At 33.9% G+C, this 21,634-nt stretch overlaps 1 protein-coding gene across 3 annotated transcripts in view; it reads right to left on the bottom strand.

Moving 5' to 3' along the window:
- LOC123547167 (neuropeptide Y receptor type 2-like) overlaps positions 1-21,634 on the bottom strand; it is a 148,422-nt gene that overhangs the window by 56,784 nt on the left and 70,004 nt on the right. For all 3 annotated transcript variants that reach the window (XR_006685602.2, XM_053551420.1, XM_053551421.1), the window contains exon 2: positions 10,427-10,569. The gene's annotated coding sequence lies outside the window, so the exon portion shown is untranslated. The remainder of the gene's footprint in view (positions 1-10,426; positions 10,570-21,634) is intronic.

Genomic DNA, 21,634 nt, shown 5'->3' with positions numbered 1-21,634 from the left:
TAAATTTTATCATCCAATCAGTTGCTTTCATGTCTATGGTGACATTAAATGTAATACAACCTCAATAACTCCAAATAATAAGATGCCTTACTACATGTCTTACCAAAGCTAGCGAAACATCCTAATAACGTTCGGCAAAAGTAAATAAAATAAATAAATGCCAAACATTTTCAAATTATTACCACAGTGATAGACATGGTTAAATCTGATTTATAACAGAGTATTTGACAGCAAAGCGTATAACACACGAATAAGGACGAAAACTAATTTATAAGTACAATAGTTTGAGCAAAACGGGGCAAATACAGCACAATAATATTTTTCCTCCACAAAAGTTCATCAGCGTATTAATACATTGCAAAGATAAGAGATGGCATTTCTGTCTGTATGTTATTGCCTAATTTGTCTGCCAAGTATGTAATATAAGATGACAGATCACGTACCATCGTTATTTATCCAGTTGAGATTTATTTACTCAGAGACGACCGAATTGTTGAAATTTGTATTTAGTCAAATAACTTGGTTAGCTACGGTTTTCTGTGAAGTACGCATAACCCAGGTTCCAATGATCATGGTTAAAGGACAGGAAAGAATATCACATTTGAAGGTAAACGGGATCTTACATATACATTTCGAGTTAAGCAAGATGAGTAGTGGCAAGAAAACTTAATGGAACACAGATTTTAAGCTGTGGTCTTGGCTCAAAATAATATGCCTATATTGAGGAAAAACTTAAATATTTTCAGTAAAATAAAAATCCCACATGACCTGGTGTTTAGCAATTATTAACAAAATAGTGAAGCATTTATATGAAACGCGGATATGAATTTCGAAATGCCTAGTTCCCTTGGTGGATAACGCGCATTTAAAAATTTTGACTTATTTTTCTTAAGTTCTTAAGTTTCTGTTTTCATATTATAAATGGTATTAATATGTATTTAATACACTAAGGCAATGTAACCATGACAACAGCTTTCCCTAGAAACTGACAATTATTTATTTTTGTTCTTCTCGCCCAGATAAGGAGGAGATAATGATAACGTTATTCTGCAATCCTAATTTTATTTCCATTTTCCCCCGACAAGCATGACTTGATGAAAATCAAGGGAACATGGTGGTTGATATTGATAAAAACATGTTAACTCTCTGTTACCCTCTGCACCATTCTATTACATGGTTCCCGACACTATATTTGTTCTTTCATATTTCTTATAATTAAGTTTCTTCATAAACAGAGGATCCGAAGTTGTTTCTATACTGACATTTTTATTGCTCCTGACTCCGAACGTAGGTTGAGCTATCAGATAAAATGTACTATGTTAGAGCCTCGGGCTTAAAATTTACTTGAAAATGTCCGCAGTATTCAAAGAAATAACCATGCAGCCAGAGAGCCATGCTACCCATTTACGTTCAGACGTTAAAGTATAGATATTTCGTGGGTTTTATCTGACATTATCCTTCTATATTCAGTAAAGACATCATGAAAATGGGAAATTAATAATGGGACAAATGACGCATTATATGTCTCAACATAAATATTAGAAGAGCCGTTTTGATCAGAATCCATACGTAGGAATTATAGACTGAATTTAAGGAATTGAGAATTCAAACGAATCCTGTCTTATATAGAAGAACTCTGTCCCTATTTTCAAAACAAATAAATCAGCATGCGAGTGTATAAAAACAAAAAAAAAAAAACAAAAATAAACGAAACAAACGCGCTGACATGAAAATAGCAAGTTGTATGATAAGATCATCTTTATGTAGAAACATCTGTGTAACATCTATTCTAAGTATTCTCTTATTAAGTATAATTAAACAATATAGACACGATAAAGGACAATACATCCAACTTATTAAAATATAGGGCAAAATGCTCCTACAAAAGTGAATAGTTATAGAAAAAAATGTTGTTAATATCAATACTATCAATAAAGTTGTTTTTTTAACTGAAGTTGCAAACATAACACCTATGCTAAAATATAAGAATACTTTTCCCTGGAATTGCTTCAAAATAAACAAATATATTTTATTAGATTTAGCGTCATTTCCAAAGCATGTCTATTGACTTTAGTGCCTGTCGCAAAGTACGTTAAATCGAGTCATTAGTAAATTGCATTTGCCCAGTTCAAAGGGTTTTAAATATTTATCTCGTCAATAGCAAAAATATGGCGACGCAACCTGTACATAGGGACGAAAAGAGTGTAATTTGTTGATGTAATTTGCTAATGCTTTCGTGAATATGAAAAGGTAACATGTGTAAACAAGTTACAAATATTGAACAACTGGAAAAAGCATCAAGACTTTAAAGTAGCGGACACGCAATGGTGATCGGTAATTTCCGTGCGACTACGTATTCTTGTACGGCGATTAACCTTTAGCCTGCTAAATTTCTAAAACAGACTGGTCTATCATTCAATTTGGGCAATACCATTTATTATTCAAAGGGGTGTTCATTGAAAATTTACTGACTGAATAGCAAACAGTGCAGACCATGATCAGCCGGCACGGACGTGCAGGCAGATCTTGGTCTGCACTGGTCGCCAAGGCAGAATCACTTGCCGCCAACAGGCTAAAGGTTAAGCACTCGTCAGACGATAATGTAGCTCATACGAGAACCTGGTTTTCGTTAATACCGGAGAATGCAACAATTGCATACTTAGAATACGTATTGGAACGATAATTTGCGATTATAATTACAGGAACATGACCTTAAGGCAGTTCTGCACGTTTGGATCGCAAATTTTTCTACAATGTAGACTTTGATAAAACTCTTATTTTTCAAAAATTGGGGTATACTTAGAAAATTCAGCAAATAAAAAAGCTAGGATCGTGTGCTTGATTTTTCGCCAGACAGATTTGAAAAAAAAGGATCTCACGCAATTTTTCATAATGGGAGTCTATGGGAAAATCACAGCTTTTATAACTTTTTCTACAATGTAGATTTTAATGAAACTTCTCACAGCCGTAAATAAACAAATGGCCTATATTTTGGTGAAATAAAATGTATAGGTCCGTGTGCTTATTTCTGAGATGTTTGACCATGATTAAAGTGACCCGAACATTTCAAGCTTATTTTAAGACATTAACATGTCAGATGTTTTAATATCATATTTTAACTTTAGAAAGACAGAAACAGTGACATTGTTATACATCTACTAATACATTTCCGTACGCCGAATCCAGACTTTATTCTACGATTTCCGGATAAATGACGTTACGTTATCATTTCCGGTTTATCAAACGTGCAGAACTGTACTACTGTATTTTCATCGCCTATTCAGTAACGTAGTCTTAGTTTATATGTTCAAAAGCACACGACAATTGCTATGCATTTGTTTCGGGTATGTGTTCCAACAGAAAATGTTGAAGTGTTAAATGGTTTTATTTTAACGTGTACGCAAGAAATTGATATTTATCTTTGTGCCGACCTGCAATACATTCGCATTAGTTAGATCTTGGATAACAGAAATCCACACTAATGATTAAAACCTTTTTCTATTCTTGATGGATGCAAGCAGATTAAAACACACACGACCTCGACCTCCAATGTAAATGCAAGAGTATTCGCAAAATTAATTACTAAATGAAGATAATCTCAATATTGGAACATCTCTGTAATTCGTGCAAGATAAATACAAACACGAGAAGTAAATATTATTCCACATAATATTACTTGATAACACCATCTCAGGAAAATATATATATATAAGTCTGCAACGGTTGTTGTTTTCCCTCCCGGACAAGCACTTGTACACAAACAAAAGTAAGATTTCCAGGCGAAACAATCTGCTTATTAGATGGTCAAAAAGCATTATAATACATCAAATAGCTTTACAAATTAAAAGGACCAAAACTAAAACAATATTAAATCCAAGTACGGATACTTTTGGCACACTATAACTGATGTTATGATAGTTAATACAATTTGTAGAAAATCCTTCGGAAGCACATAATGCAACCAAACAGAAAGATAGCAGACTGGGTTCATGAAAGGTAATGGAAACCCCTTACGCCCCCTTGTACCGGTTGAAACGGAATTTAACACAGATATTGAATGGACTACACATGCTTGTGTAATTAACAAGACAATATACAGCAATACTGAAATCAACTTTTATAAGCATTTTTATAGAGTTTGTTTATGTACGTCAGATGAAAATTACTATAACACAACATGTCCAATGTCTACAGACTAGACTACAATGTTCAAGAAACAATTATTAAATTTGATATGCTTGTAATAATTATTCATACACACATAATCAGAAAATTCCTTTTGTATTCACATTTAATAGTAAGTGAAGCCCATAACAGGCAAAAACCTGTGCTTGCCTTATATGTGAAACACTAAGTTTATGACACTATTATCGTATAACGGCCTTCATAAATGAAGTGATTTAGAAATATATCTCTAACGTTCATCAGCTCAATTGAATACATTTTCACTTCATTCGCTTTACAATCAATAAAATGAAAGTAATTAGTCATATGAACAATATAAATCAATTTGAGATAAGTTTAATGACTGTCATCAAATATAATGCTGTAAAACAATAATCTAAGTGTTTTATATCAGGCCATGCATCATGACTGTTTTCGTTCAGTTACTGTATACGTTAGTAATGTAAAAATTACCACAGCTGTTCAGCATGCGTGCTGACTTTTTTTAAGTGTTTGGTAACGTTCAAATGGCATTTAGTGTAACTCTATTGTGATTGGCTGTGACTAAATACAGAGTTGGTGCACCCGTGATATACACATGTATTACAGACTCCGGTATATACCGGATTAACTAAATTCAAGGGAGTCATACATTCGTTAATACGAATTTCGTTTGATACGAGCATATTTCCCAGGTCCCGAAGAGTTCGTATAAAGCGAGTTTGACTGTATTACAGACTCCGGTATATACCGGATTAACTAAATTTGAACAAAAATACCTTAAATGTATATATTTTGTAACCATGGTGATTCTAACCCTAACCTTTAGTCAGTATATTATGCACATTATACACTAAATGCGTGCGGACATGCAAAAAAAATTAGTATTTTTGCCGTGCGTTCCAGTTGATAATAATTCCGCGCATGCGCAGAACGGCTGCACCAACTCTGCAATGAGAAACATTCATTGTGATTCACATGTGTGCTACTAGTTAACACCTACGAAGCTTGTATAAGACACTGTGATTATTTACACGAATGCCTAGCATACATGTATGCTTTTGGCGTGCACATTTTTCTTGTCTAACACTTGATCGCAGTTCTAGATTTTCTCATGTTCATTTATTCCGTTACCAGACAGGTTGTTATCTGTTTCCTTAAGAATACTTTAACCTATAATTTGAGACAGAAACAAATGAACTAGGATTGATGCAACTGGAAAGTGATTTGTAAAAACTGATGAAAGTTTAATATTATCAAAAGAGATGGATAATGAATAGAAATAAGATAACACTTCTGAACATCATTTTATGATGTGGTTTTACACAAGGATCTAATTCTATACCTCGCTTCGTATTTTAATTTGTTCGTGAATGATATTCATCCAAACATTAATTGTTATAAAGCATGATATTGAAAATAGAATTTAATATTCACTGGAAATAATATCTAAGAACATTTAATTTTATGTTATTTATGTTTTCGTGTCAAATACAGGATAATATTAACATTTACCCTGCTAAATATCAAAGTGGACTGGTCTATCATTCAATTTGGGCAGTACCATATTGGCTTTTATAAATGTTGTCTAAATTCAAATAAAAACGAAATACATAACGTGTTTACCACAGTTACCTTGTCTAATATTTAGAGATTTCCTACACTGCAGTTTTCTTCCATTTCATTTTACAAAATCTGTTCAAAATATATAAGGGAACATATCATCTGTACTGCGGTGCTCTAACAGAAATATAAAAATGTATAATTATTGTACTCCCCCGGTGTCTAATAAATGATGTATCGGGGAGAGATTAATGCTATGCTATGTCAGACTATAACATAAGTCTGGTGCCCAGTGTAACTGCTGACTTCTCTCTTTGAGCATAGACTGAACCGGTGTAAAGGGTATATTTAATTGGCGAGAGTAATTAAGTTACACCATGTAAGGACGTCAATACGCTTAATATTCTCATCAACCGTTGAATTTCTCTGTAAGCAAACAGAGCGTAAGTGATGCAGAAAATACAACAGTCTAGCTGCACACTACGCTCGAATTGCATATTCAGACAGACAGAAGGGAACTCACGCAGGTAATGTTTCGTCTTATTAATCTCAGCCGTGAACGCAGGGGCGACACGTAAGTTTCTGATTTCTATTTAAACAATACATTTATGCATGAAAAAGAAAGGTGATGGATACTCCCTTGATATTAAAAGAACAAAAGCGGAATTCATCGACTGGGTACGTACATATCTCGTCTTACTAAGCGTGCAAAAGATATGCGCGTCTCCTCTTGGGATAAATATTAGCCAAGGGTTGCTGATGATTACTCCGGAAAAAGGAAGGCACTATAGTATACTAAATTAAATGTTAAAAAATCAAAGGGCACTTTCCCAGTGAAAACTAGTCTGACCAAATATGAAGATAATATGTACATCTTCCGTTTGGGTGTGAAGTTTCTTAAAGTATGAATTTTCTCTGAATTCCAGACAGGTTCGCTAAAAATACTGCGGACAATGATGACGCTACAGTTTATTTATAACCAAAGGGATCCAGACAGGGTTGCTGAAAAATACTCCGGACAAAGATGCCGCTACAGTTTATTAATAATCAAAGGGATAGATCTCAGTGAACAATTATTTGAGCGGAATATGAAGATAATTTGGCAATCTATTGGGATATTAGCTTCCTGTGTAATTTTGCTGAATTTCAGTCGGCGATTACTTGGGAATTATCTGAAAAAGAAATTGCATTATAGTATTCTAAAAGTGAATAATCAAAGGGCAATAACTCAGTGAAATATCATAAACCGGAACATGGAGATTATACGTGCATTTCCTCATTGGGCTGAAGCTAAAATCCTGTGAAATAATGCTGAATTCCAGCTACTTGTTGCTGAGAAAAACCACGGACACAATATAACAATATAAGAGATAAAACAAATTATTTTGTAACGTTTGCATTAGGATAACACACTATTTTCAGTGGTGGCTATAGACTAGAGTATTATCGAGTAGTGAATGCTTTAAAAACATTTGATACAAATTTGTATGCTAGTGTTACTCATTGGAAAATGTCCCGGTATACTCATGAAACTCAACAGAGATAACAATCAGTACTTTGCTTACACATAGAAAATGACACCTGACACCTTTATCATATGAGCTTCATTGTTGCAGTTGTTTGTAAATATGACTCTAACGGTCATCTACTGAACTGAATCAAGTTTCACTTAATACGCTTAGCAATCAGTTAACTCGAAGTTTTGGCGGGATAAGAAAGCTAGGTAAATCACTCTGACATACGTTTAATGACCGTCATTGCCGTACAACATTATTCTGAAAGTTTCGTACATGTCTATCATCGTTACCATTTTTGCTAAATAAGACTACTAGTCCAAATAATTTACCACCGTCTTGTCACTGGAATACGTGATTTAGTAAATAACTTGTTTCAACAGATATTAACAAAAGAAAATCAAACAAAGACTGAGGTTGTTTTAATTCACAGCTCTGGTAAATTGGCGGTTGTTCACAGGAAGGCATCAGCCACACCATCAGACAATGTCTAAGATGCAGCCATCCGCCTGTTTTTACTAACAAGCTGCATTATACTTTATGAATGACACTATGCATAGATATAAGCAATTATTAGGATAATTTTTATACATAATATATTGTCTTAATTCCTGTAAAAGAATGAAAACTAGAGCTGTCACTGGAGTGGCGAATTACACCCCACAATACGGCCTTGTCACGTGACACTGACCTTTGACCTACTGACATAAAAATCAACAGGGGTCATCTGGTCATTACCAACCTTCACATCAACTTTCATGATCCCTGTGTACCAAAATTTATGATCCTAGGCCCAAGCATTCTCAAGTTATCATCCGGAAACCGTTTAACTGTTCTGGGTCATTGTGACCTTGACCTTTTACCTACTGACCTCTAAGTCGAACTTGTCCTGTATTTCATAATGTTACACCTTGTGTACCATAATTTGTTATCATAGACCCAAGCATTCTCAAGTTATCACCCAGAAACTGTTTAACTGTTCCGGGTCATTGTGACCTTGACCTTTGTCCTACTGACCTCAAAATCGAACCTGACCTGTATTTTATGATATTACATCTGTGTACCGAAATATATTTAAATTTGTCAAGCTTTTCATGAGTTATTGTCCGAAAACCAACGTACCGACCGACAGACCCTCAAGCTCACTTCTATATACCCCCGCCCCCACCACAATTTCTTTTTTCGGGGGTATAACAACATTCATAAAATATTTCTAGCTGACAATAGGGACTGCAATTTGATGTTTCAGAAGCATTTTTATTTGTTTTCACCAACACTGTTATCTGTTTCAAGTAAAATATCAGCCAAGCCCGTAGGATAAAAGGCACTGTGTCATTTTAACAAATATTGAAATACCTTGCATATAAAACTTGATGTCAGTTGCAGATTTGCAAATGTTCATTCCGTTAGCAGAGTGGTTGTTATCTACTTTCCGAAGAATACTTTACCCTATCATTGAGACTGAAATTTAATGGAACACAATGATATCGTACTGCAAGTGGACTGATGCACTTCGAATACAATTTGTAAAAACTGATAAAAGCTGAATATTTCTACGAACGACAAATAATGGATAGAAATGAGCTACTTGTACTGAACAGAAATGTTTGAAGTCAAACTTAGACAAGGATCTACTTCTATCCCGCGTTTGTTATCATAATTTGATGTTGAATGATATTCATCCGAACTAGCACGATATTACAATAGAATGTAATAAAAACGAAATATCCATTTAAAAGTAGTCAAATGCTTTTAAACATTAAGGTGTTGCGGCTCCATGTCAAACAAAAAATACAGTTAAATATACGGTTGAAATTTGCTGAAAATAGTACCGCTGAAATAATGCTTCTTGTCTGCGATGAACTTCGAAATTTGAAACAAGCTTTAATTCAACCTGTAGTCTAGATCTAATTTTATCGGATGAAATTCTTAATGTGTTTACCAGACCTAGCAAATCTTATATTTAGATACAGCATATGCTACCGTTTTTCCTTTAATTTATAATATAAATTTCTAAATAGCAGGCCAAAATATATACCAAGGACCATTGTCATCTTTATTACTGTTTTCAACATCAAAACCCAACCTGTAATATAAAAAAGCATAGCCATTGCTTTGCCCTGGATTTTTCAATAGGGCTTCCCACAGATATATTAACTACAACGCCTAATATTCTATTTCTGTCATTATAAGTCTGATGCCCACCGTTTCTGTTGACTTTTCCTAGAGCGGAGACTGATAAAGCTTTATTGTAATACTTTATAGAACCGGTGTAAAATGATTTTATTGATAGGCGAGACTAATTACGTGGCACATTGTCAGAATCAATACTCGTAATTTTCCCATCAACTGTTTAATTCATCTGTGAGCTAACGGACCGTAAGTGATGTAGAACTTACTGAGTCCAACTAAAAACTGCCAACACATTAATGTTCCTTCAAATATACTCATTTTTATAATGCAAACCTTATCATCTAGGTGGCAGCTCTTCCATTCAGAACTGCACATACTAATATTATATGGATGTAGCGACTAAAATTTGTTTTAATGGGAATATATTAGAGCATCACAATATGTTTTTAAAACACAAGGATAAATATCCAACAGGGAAATCCACGTTCCAAAAACTTAGCCTCTCCAAACCGCAACCAAACACGCGGACGTGCACAAGACAAGCACAAGCATCCTCACATAAAGCAAACACTCGAGGACAAAACAAACAAATAAATGAACACAACCGGCACATACTTCGAACGGTGAGTGGCAAAGCGCCCCTGCGAGTTTATCTAAAACGCAATCCTTAAGAACAGGAAACGTATGTACTCTCTGCCTTTGTAGAAGACGAAGCACCAGGGGAAAAGCCTTTAAGGGCCCGACGAAACAGGCCGGAAGACAGAAATCAAAACAGCCCAGTCCCGGTGAGACTAAGAACTACCTATCATAGTCTTCCGCCTGTTCCGGCAAACACAATAAAAGAGGTAAGTCTATCTATTAATCAAAGAAATTGTCAAAAATATCAGGCGTAACGATAGTGTTTGGTCTCAAATTAGTGACAGCAACGTTCATAGCCACATTAGATAATATGTCATGAGTTAATGATAATTTGTTTTACTCATTTTAGAGAACTGCATGTAGCTCCTTTTAATTTTTCACTGATCAAGTTATGTAAATCGTGCGTTTCTTACCATGTGGCTTGATTTAAAAGGAACAGCTCTTCAAGTTGAACGGTTGTGATTGTCTTGATGTCAAAGTTGCTGTAACTGTCTTTATATGTTGTCATACGTTAAGAACAGATAAGTTCACGTAAATACAGTTAGGTGCATCATACCTGAAAATAAATAGGATTTCCATTGACTATACTCTCTAGACAGAAGTATGGCACAAGACTACAATGATCATCGCAATTGCAAATTAAAATAAAATCTCATGTTAATATTTGTTTAATGAAAAAGGAACGATAACGACACACTTAATATCATAGTTAAACTGCAAAGATCTTGATCATAGGAAAACATGCATAATACTACATCCTACGAAAATTGACTGTACTGTCACAGAACGCTTTTGTTTTAGTCTGGTTTTTAGTAATTTATCTTATTTGAACTTACTGTTTATAAAGTTGTTTTCGTATCAGACATGCGTTAAGATGTTTATGCGTAACTATAAAATAAACTATGTCTCATAGTCCGTCTGTTCTGTCTCATTTGGGACAAGCAAAAGTTAAAAATGTTCTATTTAATTTTGAAACAAATCACGAAATTTTGCATCCGTTTCTTGTATTAATCCGAGATTGTTTAATGAAAAAAAAATGTTTAATCTCATTTCAGTAGCTGCACATTTCAATGTGAGACGATGGTATTCTGATTAATATCCATCTTACTTGAGGCGAATTCAATTATTTTGTGCATTTTTAACACATTTGATTTCAAACAGTTGGCGGTCTAGGGTTCTTTGATTTCGTCTCGTGGAATATCAAAAGTATTGCCGAGCACTTTGTGAATTGTCTGAATGTTCTAATTAAAGTTAACCGCTATTGTGGTTAAAGACTTATTGCTTTAAGACAAATTAAAATTTGCAGAAGGTACAATCAGCTAACGCAATGCTATTCAAAACAACAAAAATATATCACGTACGTTGAAGACACTTTAGTGTAGGACGATAAAGGCCTGAGTGGCTCGGTATTGCTTGAATTCCTATCAGAAGAAACTATTAACGAATGCCTTCATGAACTTTAACTGAAGCCCGAGTTCGTGCAAAATACAAGGACATGGATCGAATAAGAAAAACTATGATTATGAAACGAGTTTGGATACAAGCTAAGTTTCCATTTTTTTCAAGAAGTTTCTCAGATACCGCTTATCCAAACTTTACCTTAGACCTTAGCCTTCTACACGACGCATACGTTGAACAGTGGTAAGTCTCCCCGCATCTTGCTTGTTACATATTTGGTCCTTTGGGGAAATGGAGTCTATTCCAGACTGCTTAAGCCGGTGCTTAGCGGTGTGAGCGGTGTTGCACATCATTTAATTACATATGTCAAACTGAGTCTGCCAGTACTTTGTTTGTGTGTTCTATAATTACGTGGGATCTTGTTAGTAGTTTCATTTGTATGGCGAATCGATATTATGTAAAAATGAAATTTAAGAATTAGTTACTTTTAACAGGCCTACTGCTTTGAAAACGAATTGAGAAATTTAAAGATAAAATATTATCAATTTCTGTGGATTGAAGAGAAAATTATTCTGTTTAAATCTGTTTCGGAAATGGTTTTGTAAAACAATTGCAATGCAATGTTACAATATCTCTATATTTTTGTTTTTTACTTTAATACTTTGTATCAATCGAAATTGATCAATATTTCATCCACTTCTGTGGAACATTGCTGCGTTTTCTGTGAATTACTTACTAATAAAAAGATAATAAGTTGTCTGGCAAGGTCCGATACAAGATTAGATTGATGGAAATAAACTTGACAGGCCGCAATGAAAAGATGAAAGATTGCAATAAAAAACGGTCATTACTTCCACCCTAAACCACCGATTGTACCTTGTTTCGTTTAATAAGCCAGGAACGTGACAAATTAATCCTATTTACTGTGCGTACGTAAATCCGCCTCGGATATTATTTATTACAAAACAGTTACTGCAATATATGCTACAATGCCGTATTGTGATAAAATAACTGTAAATGCGGAATTACATGCATCTGTATTAGCGGTTGTCAGATATGCGGGGTGATCTGTATGAAACATTTCGTGTTTGTTAAAAGCAGTAGCGTTTTTCAACAATTCTGTCAACGAACATTCTCTTTTTAATAAACAAATGTAATAAAAATCAGCAGAAGACCTCTACCCATTCTTCTCTTCTTTGCAAAATCCATACGCATATTCTATTACTTCTTTTCAATCGCTGCTATACTTGCATATCATGGAAGGCAATTTTGGCTGAACGGTCCGTAGGATGTTTTCTGTAAGAGGTACACTTTTCCTAAAGATTATGACCAAAGAACAAAATTCATTTGTGATAATATGACATATTATGTCTTTTTTTTTTTAATCCGAGATGGATTCTTACCATAGGTTTGCATATCTTGTGTGTGTTTTATATCTTTTACTTGCATCTTTACCTTGTGAGCTACCAAACGCTTCATCAGAATACATTGTACACAGTTTTAATTACATTATAAATACGTCTTACATTTACATTTATTTAAATCACTCGTGTAAACAAGAATGGTTTATATTTTAACTGCGAGTCACGTCTCAATACACTGTTAAGAGAATAGACACACGTATTTTTATAAATGTGTCAATATTGCCTGTTCGTATGGCAGAACTATTTATTTACCACCATTTCAGCTTGTGAAGTCATAATTTTCACATTCAGTCTTTTTTTCAGACGCAACTAAAGTGCGGTTTGTCTTAATAAAATGCATAGTCTATTAATAAAACAATTTTAAAGAAGATAAGACAGTTGAATATGAATGTCCTCAAGATACTTTTTCCCAGTTCACTGAGAAGCTTTAAAAGTCTCCAACCAGAGTAATGTATAATTATGTTGATATCGGGCTAAAGTAAGTGTATAGAACCCCACCGTGTGATATTACTCAAGCTTATGATTCCTTACAAAATCTTATTAATGACCTTCTGCCATCTAATTAAGGAGATCCTATGACAATATCTTTTAAGAAAAAGTATATTTCATCAAGAAAGTTTCTCCACATGGATTCCTTAAATGCATTAATTAACGTCATTCTGTCTTGGAGATATCCTGGATTGTATATACCGTGCGGCATTGAAATCTGGTTATGGATATACTTTCTTTAGACTCTTCCTTTCCTATGAATATCTCATATTAAGCCTTCCTGTTGAAAAAAAGGCAAATTAGACTCCCTATCTGAAATTGCACTAATGTACGTAAATCACGATCTTTGTTAATTAATGCCTTTTGAAAACAGTAAAATAGATGTTTTGTCTGAATTACTGTTATTGTACGTTAATCACGATGTTAGTGGAAGTACTGTGCAAACAGATGGTCGAAATGAAACACACTCTTATGCCATTTTACAGATAACGGTATGAAGAAAAGTTAAGATATTTATGTCTGTAGGTCATATATAGTCACCCCGATATTCCCTTACAAAGGCATTCCGCAGTGCCCGAGGAAAACCACCCACCTCTGTATTACCTATCGTTTTATGTTTTTCCTGTGTCTTTATGTTCATGTATATATTTAACAGCTGTTGTTACAGATTTTACGCACAATATTATGCTTAGACTGCCAATAACCCCATGAAAAATAACTCTTACAAAGCCTTAATTCTAGATTCCCAAAACGTGTGTCCTCCAAAGAACTGAAATGCTCGCATTTACTTTTTAAACCTAGCTTATACTGTTTTAGATTTGTAAGGCATAAAAATGTGCAGATTGGAAATTTATACTCTGTTATCCGATACGAAAGTACCATTTATTTGAATGGGGCTAAAATTTCGTTTTTATTTTTTCATTAAATGACTTCGTAACCTTTCTAAAGACATTAGCGAAGTCTTATATATATTCATTTTAAAAAAGACAAATACATGTACATTTGTAGCTGTAAAAAAATATCCATTTAGTTATGGACACTTTTGCACACAAAAAAAAACCCTTGAAAAATCTATGACATGATTTTAACACCCCGTAACTTTTATGTTCAAAATGACAAATGACTTATGATTCATACACATATAAGGGTCCAAAAGCAGGATTCTCATCTTGTTATCAAAACTAATAAAAAGTGGTGGTTGTTGCTACTTCGACTTTCTGTCTCCACAAAATAATTGCATTACCTACAGAAAGTTAAGATGTATATTACTGTCTGAATCTTATATTCTGCAACTTATAAAGTCGACTGAAAATTATATATAATGTCGCCGATCTTGATTTACGCTAACATGTACGAAACAAAAATGCAACAAACGATGGCAGTAATTACGTCACGAGTTGTACTAGTGAATGCTGTTGTAAAAAGAAACTAAATATAACTCAATATAATTTTAACATCTCTGTAATAGCTAACATAATTTCCAAACATACTATTGAACTATATTTGCACACAAATATGTACATGTCGTATTTTACTGATTTATAAAATGTTCATTCATTGAGTGTCCTTGCCTAGTTAAAATCTATGGACTTAACAATAATGTGCAATCATTTAATGGTAAATAAGTCCCTACGTGTATTTTCACACGTTTATTAATAGAAAACACCACCATTATGGTATATATACACGTATCAACTTCGGGAAAACATTGGCGCGCCTCTCCATGAAATGCTCACAAATAAAAAGGCTAATCAGATGTCTGGCAAAGGGCGATACTTTTTAGATTGATGGAATTAACTTGACAGAGCGCGACGAAAATATGAAAGATAGCGATAAAAGCGGCAGTTACTTCCACTCTAAACCTTTATTGTATTTTCCGCTGTTAAATACCAGACAGCAATTACCCAATTAATCTAATTAACCACGGGGCCGTAATACCGTTTTGTATATTATTTACTATAAACCTGTTATTGCTTGATATGACACGATGCGGTATTAAGATGAAGATGTCGTAAATACGGAAACATAATTACGGGAGACAATTGCCGCACATATGAATGAACTTATTATTGTATTGAACGAGCAAGAAATACGAATATTATCTATATTCCGTTTTAAAGCTAACAAACGCGCTACGGAATCCTTGGCAGCGTAGTAGCTTCAGTTCTAGACACAAACTCCTACGCAGTGATCTCCCTTGCCGCTACGCTCTCATTGATCACTGCCACCACAACATTCACGTAACCATTAAACATGGCGGACGATACTCCGAAGAGACGGGTTCCCCTTAATTGTTTTCTCTGTGATAAAGAGATGTACTATAATTTAAGTGGACAAAATTGCCAGAATTAAAAGTTAAGGTTAAACTTGGGAAAAAAATAACGAAATAATTAAATAAATAAGAAAAGTCAACTTTGATAAGCAGTTTTTAAATCCTACCAGGACTGAACTGTTTTGATATCTGTCTTCTGGCCTGTTTCGTCGGGCCCTTAAGGGTGTTTCTCTTGTTGCTCTGTCTTCTAGAAAGGCATTGAGTACATGCGTTTTTTGGTTCTAAAGGTTTGCTTTTTATATATTTATACACGAGCATTTTTGTGTTTTACATGCCATGCCTTTTTGTTTCCATTACGTGTGTCAGAGATTCACCTGGAGGGGAGTACTTGTATTTACACTGTCCCGTGTCTTTGGAACATGGTGGGGGTAAGAGTGAGGTTGGGTGCGCACCATAAACCGGTTTAAGATCCCCAGTGCTGTTTTTGCCACTGACCGTTCCAAGGCGGTGCCCCACTGTGTTCCTTTGTTTGTTCGTTTTGTCTGGTGTGTTGGCTTTGTGTGTTTGCGCGTGAATGTGTATGTGTGTGTTTGTGGTGTGCGCGTCTGCGTGCTGTGGGTTTCGTTTTGGGGAGGCTGCGTTTTTGGTACGTGGCATTCCCTGTTTGATATTTGTCTTTGTTTTTAGTCAGATTTTAGATAAAACATTTGTGTTGGCAGTAATCAATGAAAGCCTAGAGACAAGGGAGATCACTGCGTAGGATATATCTTGTTCCAGACAAACCCACAATCAGCTTGTTGCAATCTAGTAAAAATCAACACTGCTACATGTAATTACCTTACCAACAACGACTCCTTTTTATTTACTGAAATATTGTTACTCATATAGCAAATTATAGCAAAATGTATTTGGATTTTGATATTTGCTCATCTCTTTAATTGAATATTTGGAAACATAAGATATCACAACTTTCATACTATGTGATATATTGAAAGGTTAACTGGAAAATCTTATTAATTTTTAAACTTATGGAAAAAAAAGGAATCTTGTAAAACCCTCCAAAAAGCAGACGGCACTTAAGGAGGCCAACTGTGGATTTTATCTACAGATCGATTTCATTCCCACGTCAAATGACATTGCAATCGTGAAATCACATATTAGTTCGTAAAGAACGGTGTGCTGTCCGTTCACAACTGGTCTACAATTTCAAAGAATTGTCAATAAGTATCGAAATTTCAAAAAGGTTTCACCGGTTTGCAAGTATAAGGAAAACAGATAATAATAATTACAATCTACATTGGTCGAAATACATGATATTGTAAATGCCGGTTATTACGCGTGTGAAAAATTTACATCTGTTTAACAAGACCTTGTATTACATAAAACTTGTTCATGCTAAGTATCTTCTAAATGTTTCTTGGCAATTCTTAGCGTAATGCCTACAGTTTGTATATATGTAAATGGAATTAAGACAGCTTCTATCTATTTTCGTATATATCTGATTGAAACACATGAATAATCAAGTTACGGTTATGCCGTAGTAAACTATAAACTTATATTGAGACAGTGCATGTACATGTTGCCATGAAGATAATAATGCATTATTCATTGGAACAGTGTCTTTCTGCTTTCCCATTAGCCGAAAACATGTTAAAGTCGTTTAAGCTAATAAAAATGTCGTGGTTCCCGATGCTGTTGATGTTGTTTTTCTTCTTGATTATCTTTTAGTGACGACAGTAAGTGCTAAAATGTCTTGTTGCGTTGTCATCATATCCCTTTAGAATACAAAACCACTCAGAAGCATTACTTTTAAACGCTTTAACTTTTTATTTCCATTAATAATATACTAGAGCAATAAAAATCTTATTTTAGTAATAGGCTTTGTTGCTTGGTAAGATAAAATATAGCTGTTTAATGAAACACAATTTTAAAAATACGGAAAAGTATATTTTCTAATCTGAAACAATGTAACTCATCATTTTTTACTTTAAAATGAAAATCTAAAAGTATCATATATAATAATATAAAATACATTTATCGTGTTTTAAATAGAGAAATACGCTTTAAAACAATATTATAATAAACTACAAAATTTAGAAAAATAAGAAGACACTCTCTTTTATATTCCTTACAAACGTAATGAGTGTAGGATATTTATCAAGAGATATAGTTATCTTTTCCGAAATCTGAGAATACAAATTCGACAACAATATAAAATATTAAGAAAACGATTGATTGTTCCAAGATCGTAGATGTAAGGCAAAAACTCTACAGCAGAGTATGTACTGGTATTTACACAGCTCGTATTTTCGCCAATTTAAGCTAATCCATTTGAACTATCAAGAAGGATATACTACCAAACTAAAATTTGAACAATTTATAAGTTTGTTTGGTTAAGCGTCGCACCGACACAATTATAGGTCATATGCCGACTTTCCAGCTTTGATGGCGGACGAAAAGCCCAGGTGCCCCTCCGTGCACTATTTCATCACGGGCGGGCATCCAGGTAGAACCACGACCTTCCGTAAGCCAACTGGATGGTTTCCTCACATGAAGAATTCAACGCTCCGAGTGAGGTTCGGAACCAAATCGGTGAGGGGCAAGTAATCTGAAGTCAGCGACTTTAACCACTCGACCGAAGAGGCCCAGTGGACTCAATAAGTAGCTTTCTTCAAGTAGTTGTTACTAGTTTATAGACTGCAATCGAAAAATATATAATTTTATTGTATGACCTTGAAAACCATTTTCTCCAGAGCTCGTACTATAACTCGAGCTTTGTGTTTCCTGCAAAATATAATTAACGAACTTCCCGATTTTTGATTAAAGAGATCCTATGACATTTTCTTTTAAAAATCTTTATTTCATTGGCACTCTCTTCACATTAATTATTTGAATAAATTTATGTCTTTCTGTCATGGAGGATTAAACCACTGTAGAATCTATACCATTCATTTTGCGTGTTTATTTTTCTTTACTAAAAGCATTGATTCCCTGCTGAAAAAAATGAATTACACTTACGTCCTGAAAGACCATAATTTACATTAATCACGGATTTTCAACTGTCTATGATTTGAGGTGATTAATGCATTAACGGAAGTATAGAGCAAAACTACTCCTAGGTTTCGGTCATCTAGGGGATGAAATGATCGAATATAAAAAAGAACTACACTTTCTTTCTGAAGGACCATAATTTACGTTAAACAGTTTTTTTTTATCAACGCACTATAATTTAAGGCGGGCGATTAACTGCATTAACGGAAGTAACGTGCGTTGTCAAAGCTACTCCTAGGTTTCGGTCATTTAAGGGATGAAATGATCGAACATAAGACAGCTATAATTATCGCACATTTATTGCTTAAAATAAGAAGCCTTTAAACCATGAAAAACTAGGCAATGACACAAAAATGCATCACAATACTGGTAACCATAACTTTACTTAGTCCTAAAGGAAAATTCATATTTTCACAGTAAGCCATAATATTTACCTAAGATGTCTGCTTTGGATATAGTGAACGCTATTGGGTATGTAGTCGTCATTTATCTATTTCCTTATATTATTTATGAATTTGTCTTTTTAATATGTACTTATGTATAATGTAAATTTACGTATTTCAATCCTCATAATTATTATTACAGCATTTACAGCATATATTACAAACACCTCAGGTTATTATACAAAAGTAATATACAATAAATGGGAACTCGCACATTTCGTTATTTTTCCTAATGCGTTTATTATGTATAGAAGGTGGAATAACATACGACAAGGCAGACAACAGAATACGTACGATATTTTTTTTCTACATACTGTTTTTGCAATATTTCGAAATTTGGAATAAGGTACAAGAGAAGATATAGTTGTCGCATGCAGCATTCAATTTACATAAAATAACTTTTACTAACAAAAATTACACCATCTCCACTCTTGATATTTCGTACGTATTTCTCCAAATCTTACATTATTTCGTTTTGAATCAGGTATGTTCATGTTAAGACTTCTAAAGACTTCTGTTTTTTGTTTTGAAATAAGCCGTTGATACGTTATTTGACGTCATCTCTGGTGAAACAATTGGAAATGACCTGCATTAATACCTGCTGTCACACAAAATTTAGCAATGATATTGCGGTAAAAGGGAAAAATATGGTACATTTTTTTCAGGACGTGTTTTGTCTAGTAACATTTTCATTACTATTTGCTGATAACTTGAAACAATTCTATTTCATTCTTAAAATTATATTATGTCGCACTGAATTTTATTAAAAACAGTAAGGTAAATAACTGGTTTGGTAGTAAAATATGCACAACAGTATGTATGTCGCAGAAACGGTCCAAAGTAAGAAACATACCTCAAAAACCATAGTTTGTATAACTTACGTTATATGCCTTGTTTCTTGGGAAAGAATTGATCACCTGATGCTAAATATATATATTTAAGACAAATGCAGTACCATTACTCCGCGACTAAATACGACCTTTGTAATGGATGTTGCCATAGAAACCAGTAGAAGATCAATTTACCATTAGATTAATATTAGATTTATAGGTAAAAGTTTATTCGATAAGGCTTAATTAAATAAAAACATATGTAAGAGATGTAATATTTATACTACGTTGCCATGTTGAGACTGTCTGCCCTCGTGTTTTAATTAAGTCTAATACAATGCGAGATAGGATCGTTATCCGTCCTTGTATATCCGCTGGAACAGTAAGAACAATAAACGGAAAATTTCAGATTTCTGAGACGATTGGTAATGCTTTCACATTCTGATAAGACTAGAATAATAATCAGACTCCTGTTATATCCCCTATGAAATGGATTTTATGTGAATAAATCAAAGGTATGTGGATTGTATAGAGAGAAAAAAGAAAGAGAGAGAACGTGGAAGGAGGGGGGGGGGGTAAAAACATTTTTTTTTAAATATCCATCAATGTATCAATATAATATCTGAAAAACAAATGGACTGTGACCTGTCCTCTTTGCAAAAGAATCTCTTACTTGCTATTCATTTATAACTAGTTTCTAAATGTATTTAGAAAAATGCATCCTCTTTGCCAACATCACCGTCGAATAATTATTAATAAGTACAATGCAGCTTCCCGATAAAAGTGTAAGCGACTGCACCTGGTTCACAACAATTTTCGCTCGAGGAGATCAGTATTACATTATACAATATGTTAAAAAAAATACTGATGTTCAGGGTAGTTGGTAAGAAGAAATCATAATATGGTAATCAGAGGACGGGATACAGAAAAAAAAACGCTATTATAGGAGTTTGAGGGCCATGACAGCCTATTTTTTACATACATGGCCAAATTTTATACTTACGGGAACCCCGTGATCGAATTGACTACACAGGCAAACCTTATTATTGCTATATAACATCACTTCTTTTTATTTACAACTAGTTTCAAAGGTGGTGTCTCACTGTATTGGTTTGCCATCTCTCATTTACACATCCATACATAAACTGCTGTATCGTTTCTTTTTTCTTTTCTTTTCTTTCTTTCTTTTTTTTTTTTTTTTTTTTTTTTTTTTTTGAGATAGGGGATTCTTTTAGAATACTAGCATTGACAGTGCTACGACTTTATTTTAATGATTTTGATACCTTTCATTTTTTAGGTATTCATGTTTCCATCTTCAGATTTTAGCTGACTGTAAAGCAGACCAATGAATACAAATTAGTACAATGTAGAACCCTATTGTAAGTTTAAATCCAGCCCTAGATGTTGTCTACTGTAAATTATGTTCAGTTTGCGTATATTTTACCTCACGATTTACCCTTCACTTGTATGATTTCAATGGTGAGCGATATTCCTTACTGCATTAAAATTGAAAGAGATATACAATTCATATGCCGATAAAAGCGTACATGTTGTATTACGAAAACTTTGAATACTTGAAAGATGAGACTGGCAGATTACAGAATGTTATTACGACCTATTGTCCTGTTTATATTTCCTACAAGAAGATGTTTTAATCAAACGGTAAATAACACCTTAACAAAAGTCTGTTTATGAACTGACAACAAAGACGGTT

The sequence above is a fragment of the Mercenaria mercenaria genome, chromosome 9, assembly GCF_021730395.1.
Source record: "Mercenaria mercenaria strain notata chromosome 9, MADL_Memer_1, whole genome shotgun sequence".
Classification (NCBI taxonomy): domain Eukaryota; kingdom Metazoa; phylum Mollusca; class Bivalvia; order Venerida; family Veneridae; genus Mercenaria; species Mercenaria mercenaria.
This window is presented reverse-complemented; position numbering and strand designations above follow the sequence as displayed.